At 39.1% G+C, this 18521-nt stretch overlaps 1 pseudogene; it reads left to right on the plus strand.

The window, feature by feature from the left end:
* Positions 1–853: 853 nt before the first annotated feature.
* On the plus strand, positions 854–1652 carry LOC101603907 (annotated as a pseudogene).
* The last annotated feature ends 16869 nt before the right edge of the window (positions 1653–18521 follow it).

The following is an 18521-nucleotide window of genomic DNA, read 5'->3' on the forward strand; positions in this document are numbered from 1 at the left end:
ATTCTGTATTCAGTGATTTTCAGCTAGAAAATAATTTATTGAAGGGGTGATTTTAAACCCTAATAAGTTCCCCACCCTTGTCATCTATCTGTTGAAAGAACTCTGGTTCAAACTAATGTCATCCTATGTAAGAAGCAGAGCTTTGGCTCCACTGGAACCAAGGTTCTAATCTTATCACCATCAATTCATACCTGTGTGGCCTTTATGATCCACAATCTTCACCTGAAAATTAAAAATAGTTAGACCTATTAAAAAGGACCACTGTAGCTACTCAAGCTATAGTGCTACAGCAAGAAATTACTGCTCCAGGCCTTCTTTTATGGGGTCTAGGAGAAAGAGAAATTAATTTTGTTTACTGATTTTTAAGGTAAGGTTTTTAAGAAATGTTTCTTCTATCTTACCTATTTAAAATTTAGAAAATTTATTATTGAAATCTAGAATTTGGGCTATGGAGATGACTTAGTGGTTAAAGGTTTTTGCTTACAAAGTCTGTCAGCCAAGGCTCAATTCCCCAGTAACCATACAGAGACAGATACACAAAGTGGCACATGTATCTAGCACTCATCTATAGAGGCAAGAAACACTGGCACACCCATACACACACACACACACACACACGCACGCATACACACATTCACACACACACACACACACAAATAAATTAACTTTAAAAAAAATCTAAAATTTAAGGAAAGTATTATAGAAGCCTTAGATAATTTTACTATAATTATCTCTTGTACTTTTGTACTTGTTTGTGTGAAATTAAATTTTTATATGTTTCTAGTTAAAAATGGAGGGGCACTGCAGAGATTCAAAAAGACTGCATGGGGCTCTTTCCATTCCCAGTGCAGCCATGGCTCCTGGTCTCAAGAAGCACCTGAAGACAGTAGCAACTCTAAAACAGTGAATGCTGGGTAAATTGACTACTGTGTTTGTTCCTCATCTATCCACTGGTTCCCACAAACTGAGAGCATGTCTGTATCTGATAGTTTTCTTAAGGAAAAGCTTTAAGTATACCCTAACTAGAGGTTAAGTAAAGAAAATTTGCATGCAGTGCTTCATTAAGTTTGACTTCATTTAAGTAAGGACTGATATAACTTACCAAACTGGGTTTGTGGATGTCATCAGCATTGACAAGACGAGCAAATTTCAGTCTGATCAATGCTACTAAGGGTCACTTTGTTGTTCATCATATAACTTCTGAGGAGGCCAAGTATAAATTATGCAAAGTGAGAAAAATCTTTGTGGACACAAAAGAAATCTCTCATCTGGTGACCCATGACACTCCTACAATTCACTACCCTGATCCCCTCATTAAAGTGAATGACACCATTCAGATTGATTTGGAAACTTGAAAGATAACTGATGTCATCAAGTTTGACACCAGTAAGCTTTGTAAATTGCCTAGAGGCACTAACTGGGGGAGAATTGGTGTGACCACTAACAGAGAAAGACATCCTGGCTCTTTTGATGTGGTTCATGTGAAAGATGCCAATGTCAATAGCTTTTCTACCTGGCTTTCTAACATCTTTGTTATTGGTGAAGGCAGCAAAGCATGGATTTCTCTTCCCAGAAGAAAAGGAACCTGCCTCACCATTGCTGAAGAGAGAGCCAAGAGGCTAGCAGCTAAACAGAATGGGGGGGTGAAATAGTCTTTATGAGACATGTTGGAGATGCCTGCAGTCTTTAACATCATCTCTGGGTGACATGCTGGATAGGTGTTTTTTACTTCACATTAAACAACATAATGAATTACTCTAAAAAAATAAAAGATGGCATGGGGTATTCTGCCATTGATGCCTGGTACAAAGTAGATAAATCAAGATCAGCCTGTTGTTATTAGCACTCAGTCAACTCATACATGAGTTTTGCATGCTTTCATTCATTCATTTATTCATTTGAGTGACTTATCCAGAAAGGACATGAATAACATCGCAGTGAAGACCTCCACTTTTAATCTACAAACACTGATGATTTTCCAATAAGGTCAAAGTTTATGGCCAGAAAGAGACTTGTAGATAATGAAGTGGAGCAATTCATAAGTGAAAGAGGTGGAACACAATGTTGCTCTCCTCATCTCAGGACCACCGCATCTCAACCAAAGGGTCACTGAGAAGCTGAGTTGCTTTGGCCTTGCTCCCTGAGAATACTGGTTCACTGACAGCCATTTAGTCAAAGGACAGAACTGGTTTAGAACGGCAAGAAAGATAACTGTAAATAGATGGTTACTCATATTCAATTATAGATATTTCTAGAAATCTCCCAACATTAGACTGTACTGCTCTCAGAACTGATTCAGTCAGAGTGAATAATTACTAGCCAAACCATGGGAACAAAGTATTGCAGCTAGAGCTGACACTGTTCTTAACACCCACTGGAAAGTTCCAGACCACTGCACATCTCATCAACATTCATTTAGCACTTCTTGCCTAGAATGTGGGCAAAACCAGAACCCATATAGATGGGCAGGGCTGACAAAGTTGATACAGTCTTGAAGCTTTTTATCTGTTGTAGTTACCTGCTATTGCTGGGACAAACCACCCAACCAAAAGAAGCAGATGGGAGGAAAGGGTTTATGTTGGCTTAAGGTCTCAAAGGTAAATTTCATTATGGCAGGAAATGGATGGAAAAACAGAGGCTGAATATCATGTCTTGTCACAATAGATGGCAGAAAGCTGCAAGAGAGTTTACTGAGCCCTAAAGCTGCCCCCAATAACACACCTCCTCCAGAAAGTCTCCACCCCTCAAATTGTCACCAGCTGGGAACCAAGCATTCAAAACATCTAATTCAAACCAATACATTCCTGCCCCCCATAAACCCATGACCATCAAATGATCTAAAATGCACTTGCTCCAACTTTAAAAGTCCCTATAATGTTCTATCAATTCCAACAAAGTCACATCTGAAGCACTCTCTTAACTGCAAGCCTATAAAATCAAAACAGAAATTAAATATTTTTAGCACATAATGGCATAGAGTAAACATCCCACTGCCAAAGGAAGCACTACATTGCAAGGACTGATGCAAGGTCTAAAACCAAGAGGGAAAACATAAATCCTGCAGCTCTATGCATAGCATCCAGGAACAGTGGCAAAATCCCTCAGGATCCAAATCCTATCCCTCCAGCTGGGATGATTATAGCCCAGGAAAAAAAAAATCTATCTTTGGTGGCTATCCCATAGTCCTGACAGCCAATCCTTGCTGCATCCCACCATTCCATGCCTTGGTCCCTCATTACCTCTATTCCGGGACTATGACCCTGCTCCATATCACCCAGGGGCAATCTAAAAAAAAAACACATTGCAAATCCAGTGACCCTCTTCTCCCTGCAATTGTTAGACTTCCATAGAAACCAAATTTGTTAATCCATAGGAAAACAAAGTCAACTTTGAGTAGGCTTCCTATTAAGCATTTGTCTTTTGAGCCACCTCCCTTCAAAAGAGTGTGCATTCATCCTACTGCCCCAATAAAGAATAGCTGTCCCAATCTCAATGGCAGATATCTCTTCTTCTCAAGTCTTATCCTTGAGAATTTTTGTTTTGTTTACTTAAAATATGAAGCTCCAAATCACCATTTTAAGTGTCTACTTGCCAAGGCCTGTCTGTGTACACAACCACCCTCTCCAGGGTATATACAACCACCCTACCATTCACCATTTGCCTGGATGCCTCTTCTTGACATGCCACTTGTACTATCTTCTGAAAATGTTAGAATAATGGTCTCAGAATACAAATATTCATGTCTTGCTATTGCCAATCATCAATCAAGAGGGAGCTCCCATTTTTGATGCAAGACTCAGTGATTAGTTTCTCAACTATCAATGTGGAATTTAGATTTATATGTGAAAGGACATGAGCTACTGGGGGAAAGTGGCCAACATATGTCTAAGAAACTCAAAGTCTAAGCCAACTCAGAAGCAAACAACCTAACATGATGCTCACATAAGTGTAATAGTGGTACATGGCCATGGTGGGTAACCAACTGCTCTTGGATTGGCTAATAGATCTATTCAGTGGAAAGGAAACCTATCTGGAAGTAGGAAACAAGTCAGAATCATATCCAGATAATGATTCTGCTTTCCATTGTCAAACTCCCACTAACCTTAGACTATAAGAGGGTCTAAACCCTTTTAATTCAAATTAACAAGGGTTATCCCATTTAACCAGTGCTGACTTCATTCTCCATTGGAGAATATGCTTCTCTTTCTCACATGGGAGCTGGACCTGAGGATATAAACAACCCAGTGCACTCCACCCCGGCCCCAGATGAAACCACAGAGGAATTAGGGAAATGAGTAAGAGTGCTCCTTTCTTAGTGAATCTGATATCAGCACAAGGGTGGTGGAGAAAGATACTCAGGACCCTCAATACCTACCAAACCAGAAATCCAGAGGCTCCTAAGTGGCCATCACTGAAGTAGACTTAAAATGCTCCCAGCATTGCTCAGGGAATTTTGTGGAAGAGCAGGCAGAAAGATTGTTAGAGCCATAAGTAAGGACATTTTGCAGAGACATTGCCTCCCTGTCCCCATAGTGTATAATCCACAATCCCCATGGGGTTGACCTGCATCCCCAATGAGGAAGGCCTCTTCAGAAAAGGGGCAGAGAGGAGGGAAAGGATGGTACCAACATGTATTGTTTACATACAAAATATGTTCATATCTAATAAAAAATTACTAAAATAAAAGTGAGTCACAAAGAGTATAAATACCTAGCTTAACATCACAGGCTTCCAACTGCTACAGCTGTTGTTAGAATGCTTACTTCCAGACAAGAACCTGCTTCTTCAAAATGCCACAGCTGGTAGGCAGAAAGATTTCAAACAGATTTTCTTAGTATTTTTTAGTCTGTCTACTATATTTTCATTTAAGGGGAATAAATATTGAAAAACTCTACAGTTGAAAATAAAGTTCAGATGCAGTCTATTTTTGCATACTAAAAACTATTTTCTCTTTTTAAAAATTAAAGTAACTTGAAACATGTTAGTGGTAAATGATGTGATCATGCATTCAGAATGTGGCTGAGCCTGGATTTTACCTGATAAAAGTGAATTTGAATGAAGACATAGCCAAAAACCCAATCAGACATTTTATATTATTTCTACTGTAACACAATTTAAAAACTATTTTTTTAGTAAGGTACTTTGCACCTGTATCAAAAGCCATATTACTTTTACCCTATAAGAACAGTGAGTGAAAGTTGATCTAAATGGTACACAAATGGATAGATTAAGTTTTTTGACAAGCATACTGAAGACTCACAAAAGTATGAAGCATTTTACTTTACAAAATATATTTATTACAATCTTAATGAAGTCTAAAATTATCTTTGTTAGATTTACAATTTAAATAGAATAAACATGTCATAATATAGTTATTTTTTTTTAATCCATGATTGGAAAATACACAATTCTTCTTCATGTTGCCTGTGTCACTATGTCTACGTGAGGCCTGGTAGTGGAGGCTCAGAGAGGAATTCTGCTCACTGTTGTTTCCCAGGGATGCCGACTGACAAAGATTCTACCATTTTATCCTCTTAACCAAAACTACAGGGGAAGAAGGGAGATTACACACCAGCCCTTCCAGATGTCTGTTTGGAGCACACTTCATGGCCTTACCTCATCAGTATGGTTTGTGCTGCGCAGAAGAGAACAGTATTGGTGGCACAGACAGCACTTGTCACCAACCTCTTCAACTTTAGAAAATAAATACTACATGACAAAAATGCATGAGTTTAAAACTAATAAATTCAGATTTCAGTTTTTAAATTTTGTTGCACAAGAAAAATGCCATCACAACTTAAATATTTTATAGTCTTTTGGATTGAAATGGACTGCCTTGGGAGAAAATTCATTGTTCTAGGTTTCCATTACTATGACAAAATACCTAAGATAGCTTAAAATATTAACCTTGTCTTCCTTATCTTTAAAATAAAAGCATGGGACCTAGGATATTTTGGATTGTATCTTTAAAAATGTTGTGCAAAGATCTCTCCTTTGAGTATACATAAGTATTATTTTTATTTATTTTTTACTTGAGAGAGAGAAAAAAGAGGCAGATAGAGAGAGAATGGGCATGCTAGGGCCTCCCGCCATTGCAAATGAAATTCAGATGCATATGCCACCTTCTGCATCTGGTTAGCATGGGTACTGGGGAATCAAACCTGACTCCTTAGGCTCCGCAGGCAAGCGCCATAACCACTAAGCAATTTCTCTAGCCCCATAACATTATTTTGACCTTTTGAGGATATTTACCCATCAAGCCCCCTATCCCATTTATATATATATATGTTATGTATGTATGTATATATGTATGTATGTATCTGTGGTGGTTTGATTCAGGTGTCCCCCATAAACTTAGGTGTTCTGAATGCTAGGTTCCCAGCTGATGGATATTTGGGAATTAATGCCTCCTGGAGGGAGTGTATTGTTGGGGGCGGGCTTATGGGCTTTATAGCCAGTTTCCCCTTGCCAGTGTTTGGCACACCCTCCTGTTGCTGTGGTCCATCTTATGTTGCCCAGGGGGTGATGTCCACCTTCTGCTCATGCCATCGTTTTCCCCTGACATCGTGAAGCTTCCCCTCGAGCCTGTAAGCCAAAATAAATCTCTTTTTCCCAGAAGCTGCTCTTGTTGGGTGATTTCTACCAGCAATGCGAACCTTGGCCTAAGAGATGCCTTTCAGTGCTGTAAGTACAGCATGATGGACTATTCTGGTCTGAGCTGCAAGACCTGAATGCAATAAGAACTATGGACTGTGAGGTTTGGCTTATGAGGGTGAGAAAAAGCTTTGCCTGGACTGGGCTAGCAGTTTGTGTGAGAAGCTTGCTCTTGTGCCGATGTCCTGAGAAGTTGTGCAGCATTGCTTTGCGTAGAAATGAACTGGTGTATGCAGAGGGATATGGCACAGAAAGAAAAATCTTTGGGTGAATTGTTCCCCATTCAGCTGCAACTGAGAGATTCCAACCTTTGAGACTGGGCTAGCTGATTTGCGCTGGGGTAACAGAAAAAATGTCGACTCTTTTGAAGGGGCCTGAGTGCTCAAGCAGTGTCCTGTTCTTCAAAGTCTGCTTTATTCCCCGCTGGATTAACAAATTGGCACCCTACCTGGTATCGTGGAGTATAAGAAATGCTGGAAAGAGGGTCATTGAGTTTGCAACACGGTCTTGTGTTTTGGAAATGGCCATGGGCAACGTGAAGTGGGTTTGCTGGTTGCCTGCATAGAGACCCCATGAGGCCATGAGGATGAACCGTGGCTTGCAGTGGAGACCCAGTGGAGATGCCGGGACCATGAGATGGCTGCCGAGGAGCTGCCGGCCCCGATGAAGTTTTCCAGGACTGTGAATAGCCTAGCTGGAGGGGCAGAATTGGAATGCCAGAGACTTGTTGCTGGTTAGAATTATCGGACTTGAAGATTTGTCACTGGCTAGAGTTGCTGGACTTGAAGCTACAGAGTTTGATGTTTGCCCTGGTTGTTTAAAATCTTGTATTGGTTGAATGTTTCTTTGCTATGCCCAATGCCATCTATTGCAGTATGAATATTTATTCTGTGCCATTATGGGTTTTTTGAGGTTATTTTTTGGTATTACGGCTCAGTTAAAAGATCTTGAACTATGGGGATGTTTGAACATCTTTGGGATTGATAAAAACTATGGGGACTTTTAAAATGAGATGAATGCATTGTATTTCACATCATGTATGGATATCAGTTTATGGGGGCCAGGGGCAGAATGTGGTGGTTTGATTCAGGTGTCCCCCATAAACTTAGGTGTTCTGAATGCTAGGTTCCCAGCTGATGGAGATTTAGGAATTAATGCCTCCTGGAGGGACTGTATTGTTGGGGGCAGGCTTATGGGCTTTATAGCCAGTTTCCCCTTGCCAGTGTTTGGCATACCCTCCTGTTGCTGTGGTCCATCTTATGTTGCCCAGGGGGTGATGTCCAACTTCTGCTCATGCCATCGTTTTCCCCTGACATCGTGAAGCTTCCCCTCGAGCCTGTAAGCCAAAATAAATCTCTTTTGCCCAGAAGCTACTCTTGTTGGGTGATTTCTACCAGCAATGCGAACCTGACTGCAACAGTATCTTACATATTTCTAAGCTCTGTGGAAGTAGATGCCTTACTTCTTATTCATCTATTAGAAATTGCTTTGAATGCTTAGAATAAAGTCCCACATACAAAGAAAAACTATAAATTTTTGTGAAGTTGATACATGAATTCTTTAAAAGCTCTCCTCCCAGCTAGAGGCTGTTTGGAAATAGTAGAAATTTTGGGGAGGTAGGGCCTTGTAGGAATTTTGAGGTCACTTTGGATATGTACTTGAAGATTCATCTTCCTCTGTTGTTTGGCCTCCTGGGTATTTGGTGAGATCTTAGCTCCTCCAGGTGCTACCTGCCTGACTGCTACTTTGCTTCAGGCCTGGCAACAATGTGTCCCATGGATTAAATCCTCCAGAATTGTGGCCCCAAATCAACCTTTAATATTTAAAATTTGGGCAATGGCTCAGCTGGTAAAGTGTTGGCTGAGCAAGCATGAAGGCCTGAGTTTAAATCCCCAGAGTTCCATGTAAAAGCCAAGCATAGTGGTAAGCATTTGTAACCCAGCACTGGGGAGGAAGAGACAAAGAATCCCTGGGGCTCACAGCTAGCATGTTGAACAATACTGGTAAGCTCTAAGTTCAGCAAAGTTCCTGTCTCAAAGAATAAAGTGGAGATCACTTGGGAAGATACCCTGACATCAACATCTAGACTCTCCCTGTACATGTATGTGCATACACACAAACACACAAACCTCTAAAAGAGTCATGGACATCTACCACACACACATATCATACCAAAAATGAATGAAATGCAATAAAAACATCACCTAAAGTGGAAAATAAAATGTACCTGGAAATCATCAAATTAAGAAAAGTCTGTCATAGAAAGATATATCACATTTTCTCTTTTTTTCAGGCCCCAGAAATCTTTGTAGATACATAAATGTATACATACCCACATATGATGACAGGACAGCATAAGGGAGACTAAGGGAAAGGTGGAGACGAGAAGGAAGGTGAAGAGGGAGAAGGACTAAAGTGAGAAACAGTACAGGGTGAAAGTCAAAGTGTGTGATATACTTGAAAGAGGTTGTCTCTGTGGAATCCATCACTGTACAAGGAATATATGACAGTACAAACATAAAAAAACATTTAAAAACTACTAATTCATTCACAGTAGCTGTTCAATGGCTACTAAACAATACAACTTACTTGCTATAAATAACTTAAGAGAAAACAATGCCAAAAACAGAGAGAAAAAATACAACCAGAAGTTAACAGAACGCCTAAATTAAGGAATATTTGGGACTAAACTAAGTAAAATCAAAATTTCATTTTCAATTAGAAAAATATTACTCTTCACAGTGGTTAGACTAACATATGAATAACTTCAAAACAGTGCAAGTATTGTTGTTCTAAATAAAATCATGTACCCTTAAAAAGTATACAGTGAAATGGCTTAAATCCAACCTGTCTCATTATGGAAGAAAGCACCAGCCAAAATCTTTGAATGCACATGTAAATGATCAGCCCAGAACCTTTTCAAAAAGACACAAAGGAAGAGAAAACTCCAAGATTAAAATGGCAGCAATTTTATTAAGAACATGCCACATTTACATGTTTAAATAAGTTTAAATGACAGAACTGACCAGTAAATATTCCTAGACAAGTTTGGAAAAATTACTTATGTTCCTCACCTTTAAAAACAACAAGTTAATATTCCAAGCATTTGCCTTTTTGTCAAAGATAATAAATTTGTTTAAGCTTTATGAAATTATACTGTATATAATAGTACAACAATTAAAAACACATGGAGCATGGAGTCAGCTTACTCATTGTGTCACTTCTAAATTTAAACCTAATGCTAGGCATATATTCTTGATTTGGAGATGTTTTTAGTCTCTGTACTATTCATAAATGGTCATTAGGTTGTTATGGCAATTTGAATAGAATAGATGCCCCCCAATATATTCAGTTGTTTATTTGTTTGTAGTTTGCATCTGCAGCCACCTGGCTGGAAGCAATGTCACTGGGTGATCTTAAGGTGTGGTGGTAGGTTTCAGATTTCAATCTAAAGATATGCAAAGTGTGCCTAGCTGGAGTTCCTGAAGTGTGCTGTGGCTTTTGACCTTTAGGCTTATACTTCTCTATCTCTGCTTGGTCCTGTGAAAGCAGGCCAGTTTCTTCTGCCATTATGGGACTTCCCCTGGATCTGTAAGCTTCAATAAATATCCTTTCCTCCATAACTGTGCCTGGTCTGGAAGTTCATCTCAGTAAACCTAAAACTGTTTGCTACAGAATTTGGTACCAAGGAGTGGGCTGAGATGAACCTGACCATGTGGATGTTGATCTTTTGGAACCTTTGTTTTGGAGGAATAGGCATGGATATGGTGCTTCCAACTGAAGGTAACTTCTGAAGTGGTAAGCCAAGTTTTATGGACTATTCTGATCATACTTTGAGAATTCTAAGTGCAGACAGTATTGAACTTCGAGGCTTGGCTTATGAGCTTTCTAAGGGGAAGGAAAGACAACAGAGAACTTTGTTGGAACTTGGCTACTGGCATAAGGGCTGGCTACATCCTGCTGCCCAGGCCCAAAGAGTTTGATCAAGGTTAAATTTGTAATGGACTGATGTGCTTGGCTAAAGATACTGGACTGAGAAATTTTAGATTTTAAGCTGGAAAACCTCAAGCAAGTTAAAATTACAGGCACTGAGACTGGTTTTAGGTTACTAAATCTGCTATTGTCAAACACATTAGCAATCTTAAAGGAAGATGGTCCAATTGCTTTACCATGGAAAGGATGTCTGAGGAAAGACTTATCATAGAAATGCAAACATTTTTGGAAAGAGTTGACTGGAGAAGGAACCTGATTTTCAAGGTTATGACTTATTTTCTCTGTGAATTAAGAATATGGCTGTGTCCTGTACACCTGGTATTGGATTCAGAAGCATGAAAAATCCATGAATTGCACATGGTTCCAGGAGCAGCTGCTAAGATGCTGCATGAGGTAGGGCCTGATAGGCTGAAAGAGCCTTTAGAAAATGTGAGGAATGGTCATGAATTGCACATGGTTCCAGGAGCTGCTGCTGAGATGCAGCATGAGGCAGGGCATGATGCCCTGATAGGCTGAAAGAGCCTTTGGAAGATAGTCCATGGTTTGCATGAAGACCTCAAGATGTTTTGGATATACCAGGACTATGCAAGTGCTACCATAGAGCACACTATTGGCCTGAGATGGTAGTGTTCCCTGCTACTCTGCCCAGCTGGAAGGACAGAATTGGAAAATCTGGAGACTGTCAGTCCTGGTTGTATTGAACTTGGATTGCAGAAGTTTGATGTTTGTTTGATGGTGGTCGAGTTTGCATTGTTTTAGTCTCTTTGCTATGCATTATACCAGTTGAAAATGTTTATTCTGTGCCTTTATATGTTAGGAATTTTTAGCTTGTTTGATTTTACAGGACTTAATATCTTAAATTGGTCAAGACTGTGGGGACTTTTGAAATTGAACTGAGTACAATTTACAATATGTGATGATAAATCTATTGGGGGCCAGGAGTGGAATGTGGATGATGACCACATGCTGGTATTGGGAGTAACAGGTCAGTGCCCACTGAGAGAAGGAGGACAGAGATAGCTAATATACAAGAGTTAAAGAGGAGAGAGAGAGAGAGAGAGAGAGAGAGAGAGAGAGAGAGAGAGAAGATGTAGAAGATTTAGGTTAGACTTGATCCTACCCTCTCCAGTGTCTTGTGGTTCAGGTGTTTCCTGTAAGAGCCTGGTAAAGGTTCAGCCAATTGGTCTGCCTTTTAGATGTAGAATTTTATGGTGCCATTGCTGTTTGGGTCCAGATTTGTGTTTCCCACCCCTTCAATGTCCTCCTCTCCCTCCCAAGCCCTCCTATTGTCTAGTCCATGAGATGCTTGCTGGGTGTGTAAGGTATTTTGGGTAGATTCAGGTTAGGTGCTATAGATGAGTGAGACTATGTGGCAATTTTTCTTCTGTGATTGGGTAAGTTCACTGTCCAATACCATCCCATATAACACTTCTACTTCCATGGAAAAGAAGGAACAATCAAGAGTCCCAGACTTATGTCAAAAGCACTAAGTTTTATAATCATGGAACTTACTTGAACTTATACACTAAAAATTGTTTCAAATTGCTCACAGATCAGAAGATCTGTGATAAGAAAAGGTAAGATCAAGTGAAACACCTCCACAGGGTACATTCTCCAGACGCAACTTCTAGTTCTGCCATTCTGACCTGCCCTCTCCCCACAGTAAACTCTCACTTGACTAACCCACTCCTTACAGCCACTCTTTCATCAGAATTTTTAAAATCACACATGACCTATTCATTGTGCATATATTTCATAATTACCCAAATTTATATGATAAGAGTTATATCTAGATTGGTGACATAAATATAAAATTTCACATTAGAGGACAGTTGAGAACTTGACCCAAAGGTCTCACAGAAAAAGGAAGTAAACCAACCTATGGCTACACAGTAGATAGGTAGATCATATATCAATAATATTCATTCAAATTTTACTATCACTTTACTAGACTATAATCATCAGCTAGATGTTAATCATGGCATTATAAACACACTGGCAATGAAATAATCTTTAGTGGATCTAGGCTTGAAACCTAATTCCCTGACTCCTTGGAATCCAAGTTTGGTGGTTTGAATTAGATGTCCTCCATAACTTCATGTGTTTTGAATGTTTTGTTCCCAGCTGATTGGAATTTGGGAGGTGGAGCCTTACTGAAGGAGGTATGTTGCTGAGGTGGACCTTGGTTTATTTAGCCCCAGCTTGCCAGTGTTAGTTTGGCTCACTCTCCTGCTATTGTTGTCAACCTGATGTTGGCAAGGAGGTGATTTCCAGCCTGTGCTCTACCATCTTTTCTCTGCCATCATAAAGCTTCCCCCTTGAAACTATAAGCAAAAATTTTAAAAAAATAAAAAAAACTCCTCCAATCTGCTGGTTTTTATCAGGTGCTTTATATCAGCAATGAGAAGCTATCTACAATACCAAGTGTATATTAATCAGATGAATATACTCCATCATAGCCTGCCCAGGACCTATTCACAACAGGCATTTTACTGTCTTTTATTATAGATTATTTATACTAAGAACTTTCTATTTCCCATCTAAATAAAATGTGCTATATATACATATGTATAATTTTATAATATATTTAGACAAAGCTTATCAAACTAATAATCCCTTTCTCTTATTCTTCAAATGCAAGTGCTTTTCTTGTTACTAAATCTATCCACTTTTATCCTTTCCATATCCCTACTTCCAGGCAGGCTAGGCCATTATCATCTTCTGGATAAATTACTATAAAGAATCCCAACTCATCTCTCTTCCCTTAGCCCTCCTTCAAGCATTTCCCACATATTTCTGAGTCACCCACTACATTAAAACATTCTAGGGTTTACTATTTCACTTAGAATAAGAAACAAACCCTTTGCCATATGCAAACTCTGTCCTCTATTCTCTCACTCTCTGTTCTGTTCCCATTCCCTGAACATTGTTCTTCATAAACCTCAAATATACATGGTCCATGCTTGATTTTGAGCCTTCATGATGGTTTTTGCCATCTCAAAGTTCCCTTCTCTGACTGTCTTGGCAGGTTTTGTGTGTCAACTGAAAAGACACCTCCAGTCATCCTCCTTACCATGACCATCCTCATCACCCTCATCCCAGTATTCTTTTTCTTGCATTCTACTAAACACAAGTTGTACTTACATGGGGCACTTTTTAAATAACCCTGTCTTCTCTTCTACTCTGTAACAAACTGGAAACATAAAGACAAGGATCATTTTTGTTTTGTTTCCACAGTAGTAACCTCCAGCTTGGCTAAGACATGTCAAAATCAGCTGGGCATGGTGGTGGACACCTTCAATCCCAGCACCAGCACTTGGGAGGCAGAGGTATGAGGATTGCCATGAGTTCAAGGCCACCCTGAGACTACATAGTGAATTCCAGGTCAGCCTGGACCAGAGTGAGACCCTACCTCAAAAAAACCAAAAGAGGGCTGGAGAGATGGCTTAGCGGTTAAGCGCTTCCCTGTGAAGCCTGAGGACCCCAGTTCGAGGCTCGATTCTCCAGTACCCATGTTAGCCAGATGTACAAGGGGGCACACGCATCTGGAGTTCGGTTTGCAGTGGCTGGAGGCCCTGGCATGCCCATTCTCTCTCTCTCTATCTGCCTCTTTCTCTCTCTCTGTCGCTCTCAAATAAGTAAAAATAAACAAAAAACATTTAAAAAAATAAAACCAAAAGAAACAAAAAAGGCATGTCAAAATCTACATCACTACATGCCTATACAATGAATCAATATCCTCAAATATTCACACACATCTTTTTCTTTAATCTTTCCTAAGGATCTACTTGTTAGTACAGTCTGTAAGGCACATAATTGATGAGAAAAGTTGAAGACATTTATTTTGGCCTGGGACTTATTTGTGTTGCAGTAGAAGGATCTAGGCAAGGTTGATTTTCACCCTAAGCAATAAGCCTTCATAGTTGCTCATTCTTGTTTCATTAATTCATTTTGTTTGGTTCTACCCTATAATTACCTTATTTCTCTTTCCTATCAAGTTTTGGTTACTGCACAAAGGGAAAGATAACATATGTCACACTCTAATTTTCAACATTCCTCTTATTTTGCCCAGGTAGTTATAAGATTCATACTGTTGATGGCTGCTCACTGTGATGCTTTCCTCCATTTCCCAAGATCCAACAAACTCATTATCAGAATAATGCATAAATCTTTCCTGGTGATGTTATAATCTTAAATTTATTCCTAATTATTTCTGATTTTTTTCCTTAAATTTCAGCCTCCCTGTCTACCATTTTGCTTTCCTTCCTTTCCTGACATAGCAAGATTACTCAGTTACCCCAGAAACAATTTCCATTTCCTAAAGGGCTTCCATCTTTAGTGACCTTCACTTCCATCACTATTACTGGGTGGGTGGGAATGATGGCCTCTGTAATTTTAAACAGGGACATATATTATTCATACAGATCCATATGTTGAAGCCTTGAAAAATCATCTTGTGTACAATGAAACATTTGTCATATACTCACTTTGTCAACACATCCTGACAATTACACATACCAGAAAAATACACACTTTTGAAGCATCTGGAAAATGACAGTCACTCATTCACTACAAAAACATGCACGTACTAGGCAAATAGCTCAGTGGGTAAATTGCCTGTAATGAAAATCTGAGCACCTGAGTTTGGATGCCTACACCCCATGTAAAAATCAAAATTTGTCATAGTCTACTTTAATCCCAGTCAATGTATCTGCAGCTAGAAGGGAGGCAAAAAAACCAGGAGAATTTCCTGGAAGCTGGGGAACAAAGTGCTGAATTAGTAAAGACACTGCCTCAAACACGGTTGAAGAATACCAACCCAAAAGTTCCCTCAGACCTCTACTCATGCACCGTGGCACATGTGCACTCATTTCACAAACGTGAATGCACACACCAAATAAATACTTATATGTTGTAAATGCAGGTATTTATTGAACATCTACAAACAGCAAACTCATTTACTGGTACCTGGATGGACTGACTATCATGGTTCAGAAAGGAATCAGTCCGAGAGAAAAGAACATGAATCAAACAATTTCCCAAAGAAGCATGAAATGCAAACAAAAGTGGAGCTATTCAGAACTGTGTAGAGCTACTTAGGCAGAGAAGTATGAGAAGGAGGTCAGGAAGATCAGCAGTGGCTTCAGGAGCAAACCAACAATCAGCTAACAGTGACCTCAAACCTAAGTGAGACATGGTACATTTCAGACCTGAGTAAGGCCTTCTTTTCCTTCCAGTCTTACCCTCTGGCATGTTTACTTTTCCTTTAGCATTTTTAATTATTTTAATTTTCTGTCACTCCAAAAACACCAGTTTTTTTTTTTGTTTTTTTTTGTTTGTCATGGTCACCATTGTCTTCTTAGCCACATACATAGTAGTTACTAAATATTTATTATTCTAACAATGCTTATTTATAAATACTTTATTATTGCTGTGAATGAGAAAACATACTCAACAAGTATAGAGAAGTCATTCATGATCATTTAAAACAAAGATATATTGGTATTTTGTAAGGTAAATCTTTTTACATAAATACTGATTTTTCTATCATAATTATTTCTTTTTTTTTTTTTTTTTTTGGTTTTTCGATTTTTTGAGATAGGGTCTCACTCTAGTCCAGACTGACCTGGAATTCACTGTGGAGTCTCAGGGTGGCCTCGAACTCACCACAATCCTCCTACCTCTGCTTCCTAAGTGCTGGGATTAAAGGTGTTCACCACCACACCTGGCTCATAATTATTTCTTTAGGCAATCTAACCTAAACTAGACTTGAATAAAAGTGGAAACACCATCCCCTGCATCTCTAAATAACAAATGTCCACCCCCAAATTGGAAGGGTTTCTGAGCTTTCTTGTTGCTTTGAGGTTATTTTAGTTACTAAAAGCTCAGCTGAGATAGAGCACCCACCAAAGCTTTATGCCATCCTGGCAATGCTGTCCACTATAGGACCTCTCATGTGTAGCTGCCAGTGACCCTCCCTGCCTCCTCTGGCTAGGCCCCATCCCACAAACAAAGAGGTCTCAGAGGCCAGCACAGATGGCTATGTACAAGCCAATGTTTCCCTTCCTGGAAATTCCTACCCCAAGAACCTGAGGCCTGCCCAAGTTTCTTCCCAGGTACTATCCAAAGGCAGATGGGACCACTGGGCCTCCCCTCAGAGGGAACTCTTTGTTTAGCATACCCCCATATTTGCCAGGGAGGTTCCTTATAGTAAGGAATGGAAAAGAGTTTAGATTACTCTTTGTTCCTCAATGACTCTACTATACAAGCCCTGTGTCTGTGGCTGTGGGACCCTCACTGATAGTGTCACTCCTGTCCTTTTTGGTATAGTAAGCTTTCCTTTTTCTTCTCATCTCATGGCACATGTGACTGACATTTTGAGTTTTGTTTGTGTTATACTTCCAAATCCATCACCTGTTCAATTTCCCCCCATTACCATCCTATCTCTTGTTCCTAATTTACTTCTTATTGTCTCCATATTGTTTTCCTCATTTCCCACCTGTCTTTTATCCTCTTATGCTATCATGAGAGACTTCCACATTGTCTCAAATGCCTTATAAGTTCTCCAGCACTTTCTGACTTCTAATTCCTTAGTGTGGACATGAGTCACAGGGGAGAACCATGAACTTCCATGCCTCTGCTTCCTGGCACATGCACTCTGCTTGGTCTTCACAACCACTCCCATGTGCTTAAGTCTCATCTTCCCTCATCTAATACAAGGTCACCATTCTAGAAAGACCTTGCCTCCTCAGTGTCCCAGACGCAATTCCCTATCACACTTAACTGCTTAATCGGAAAGACCAAATCCTTTTAAAGGGATAATTGTCTCTTTTACCTTTGTATGCCTAATGCCAGAGAGATAATATTTTTAGATATTTTAAAATCATCATAAATAGTTATATATAAGGCACTCAGAATTTACAAATCTGTAATCATTTTGAAAGAAGAAAATTAATTTCTACTTTTGGGTTGCAAGAGCTGTGTTTACTATTCTTAGCTTAATATAAAGACCCTGAAGGTAAAAACACAATTTACATTAGTGGAAATACTAGTAAACAAATACTGGGAGAAATAGTCACCCATGCTAGTAATCAAGAAATGCAAATTGAAGCAACATTGACAAACATTTTATACATTAGACTTGGCAAAAACATTTAATGAAAAAAAACTAAGGTCCATAAGTGTGAAACTGCTACATTGTTCACTGTTTCTGGCATTGTAAATTGATGCAAGCTCTTTGGAAATAGTTCAGGAAAATTTATTTGGAATCCATAAAGATATTCATATCTCTGACCCAGTAAGTGGACTCTTGATACTTAGCCTACTCATTCCAAATTATTTTCAATTCTAAAAAACATTACAAAATAGTCAATAGCATCTTAGAATAATGAAACCCTGAAAACATTCTGAAATCTGTCTTATTATATAAGATATTTACACCCAACCTTAAAGTCTATAAGCAATTTATTCCTAAAACAGTTTCTAAAATACTCCTACAAACCAATAAAAAGACAAAGGCAAAATATGTAAGCAGTTTCAAAAAGACACACTAAATTCATTTGTTAATTATTGATTAATTTATTAGTTATGGTTATACTCTTATAGAAAACAATAATTAAAAGCACAGAAAGAGTCAAGCATGGTGTTGCACACCTTTAATCCCAGCACTCAGGAGGCAGAGGTAGGAAGATTGCCTTGAGTTTGAGGCCACCCTGAGACTATATAGTGAATTCCAGGTCAGCCTGGACTAAAGTGAGACCCTACCTCAAAAAAAAAAAAAAATCCACAGAAAGAAAGATAAAATTCTTTAGTTCTTTGGTATATAATGAAAAGGAAAAGGAAAGGGCCAAAGGGAGTTGAAAGATAAATGACCA

The sequence above is a fragment of the Jaculus jaculus genome, chromosome 7, assembly GCF_020740685.1.
Source record: "Jaculus jaculus isolate mJacJac1 chromosome 7, mJacJac1.mat.Y.cur, whole genome shotgun sequence".
Taxonomy (NCBI): domain Eukaryota; kingdom Metazoa; phylum Chordata; class Mammalia; order Rodentia; family Dipodidae; genus Jaculus; species Jaculus jaculus.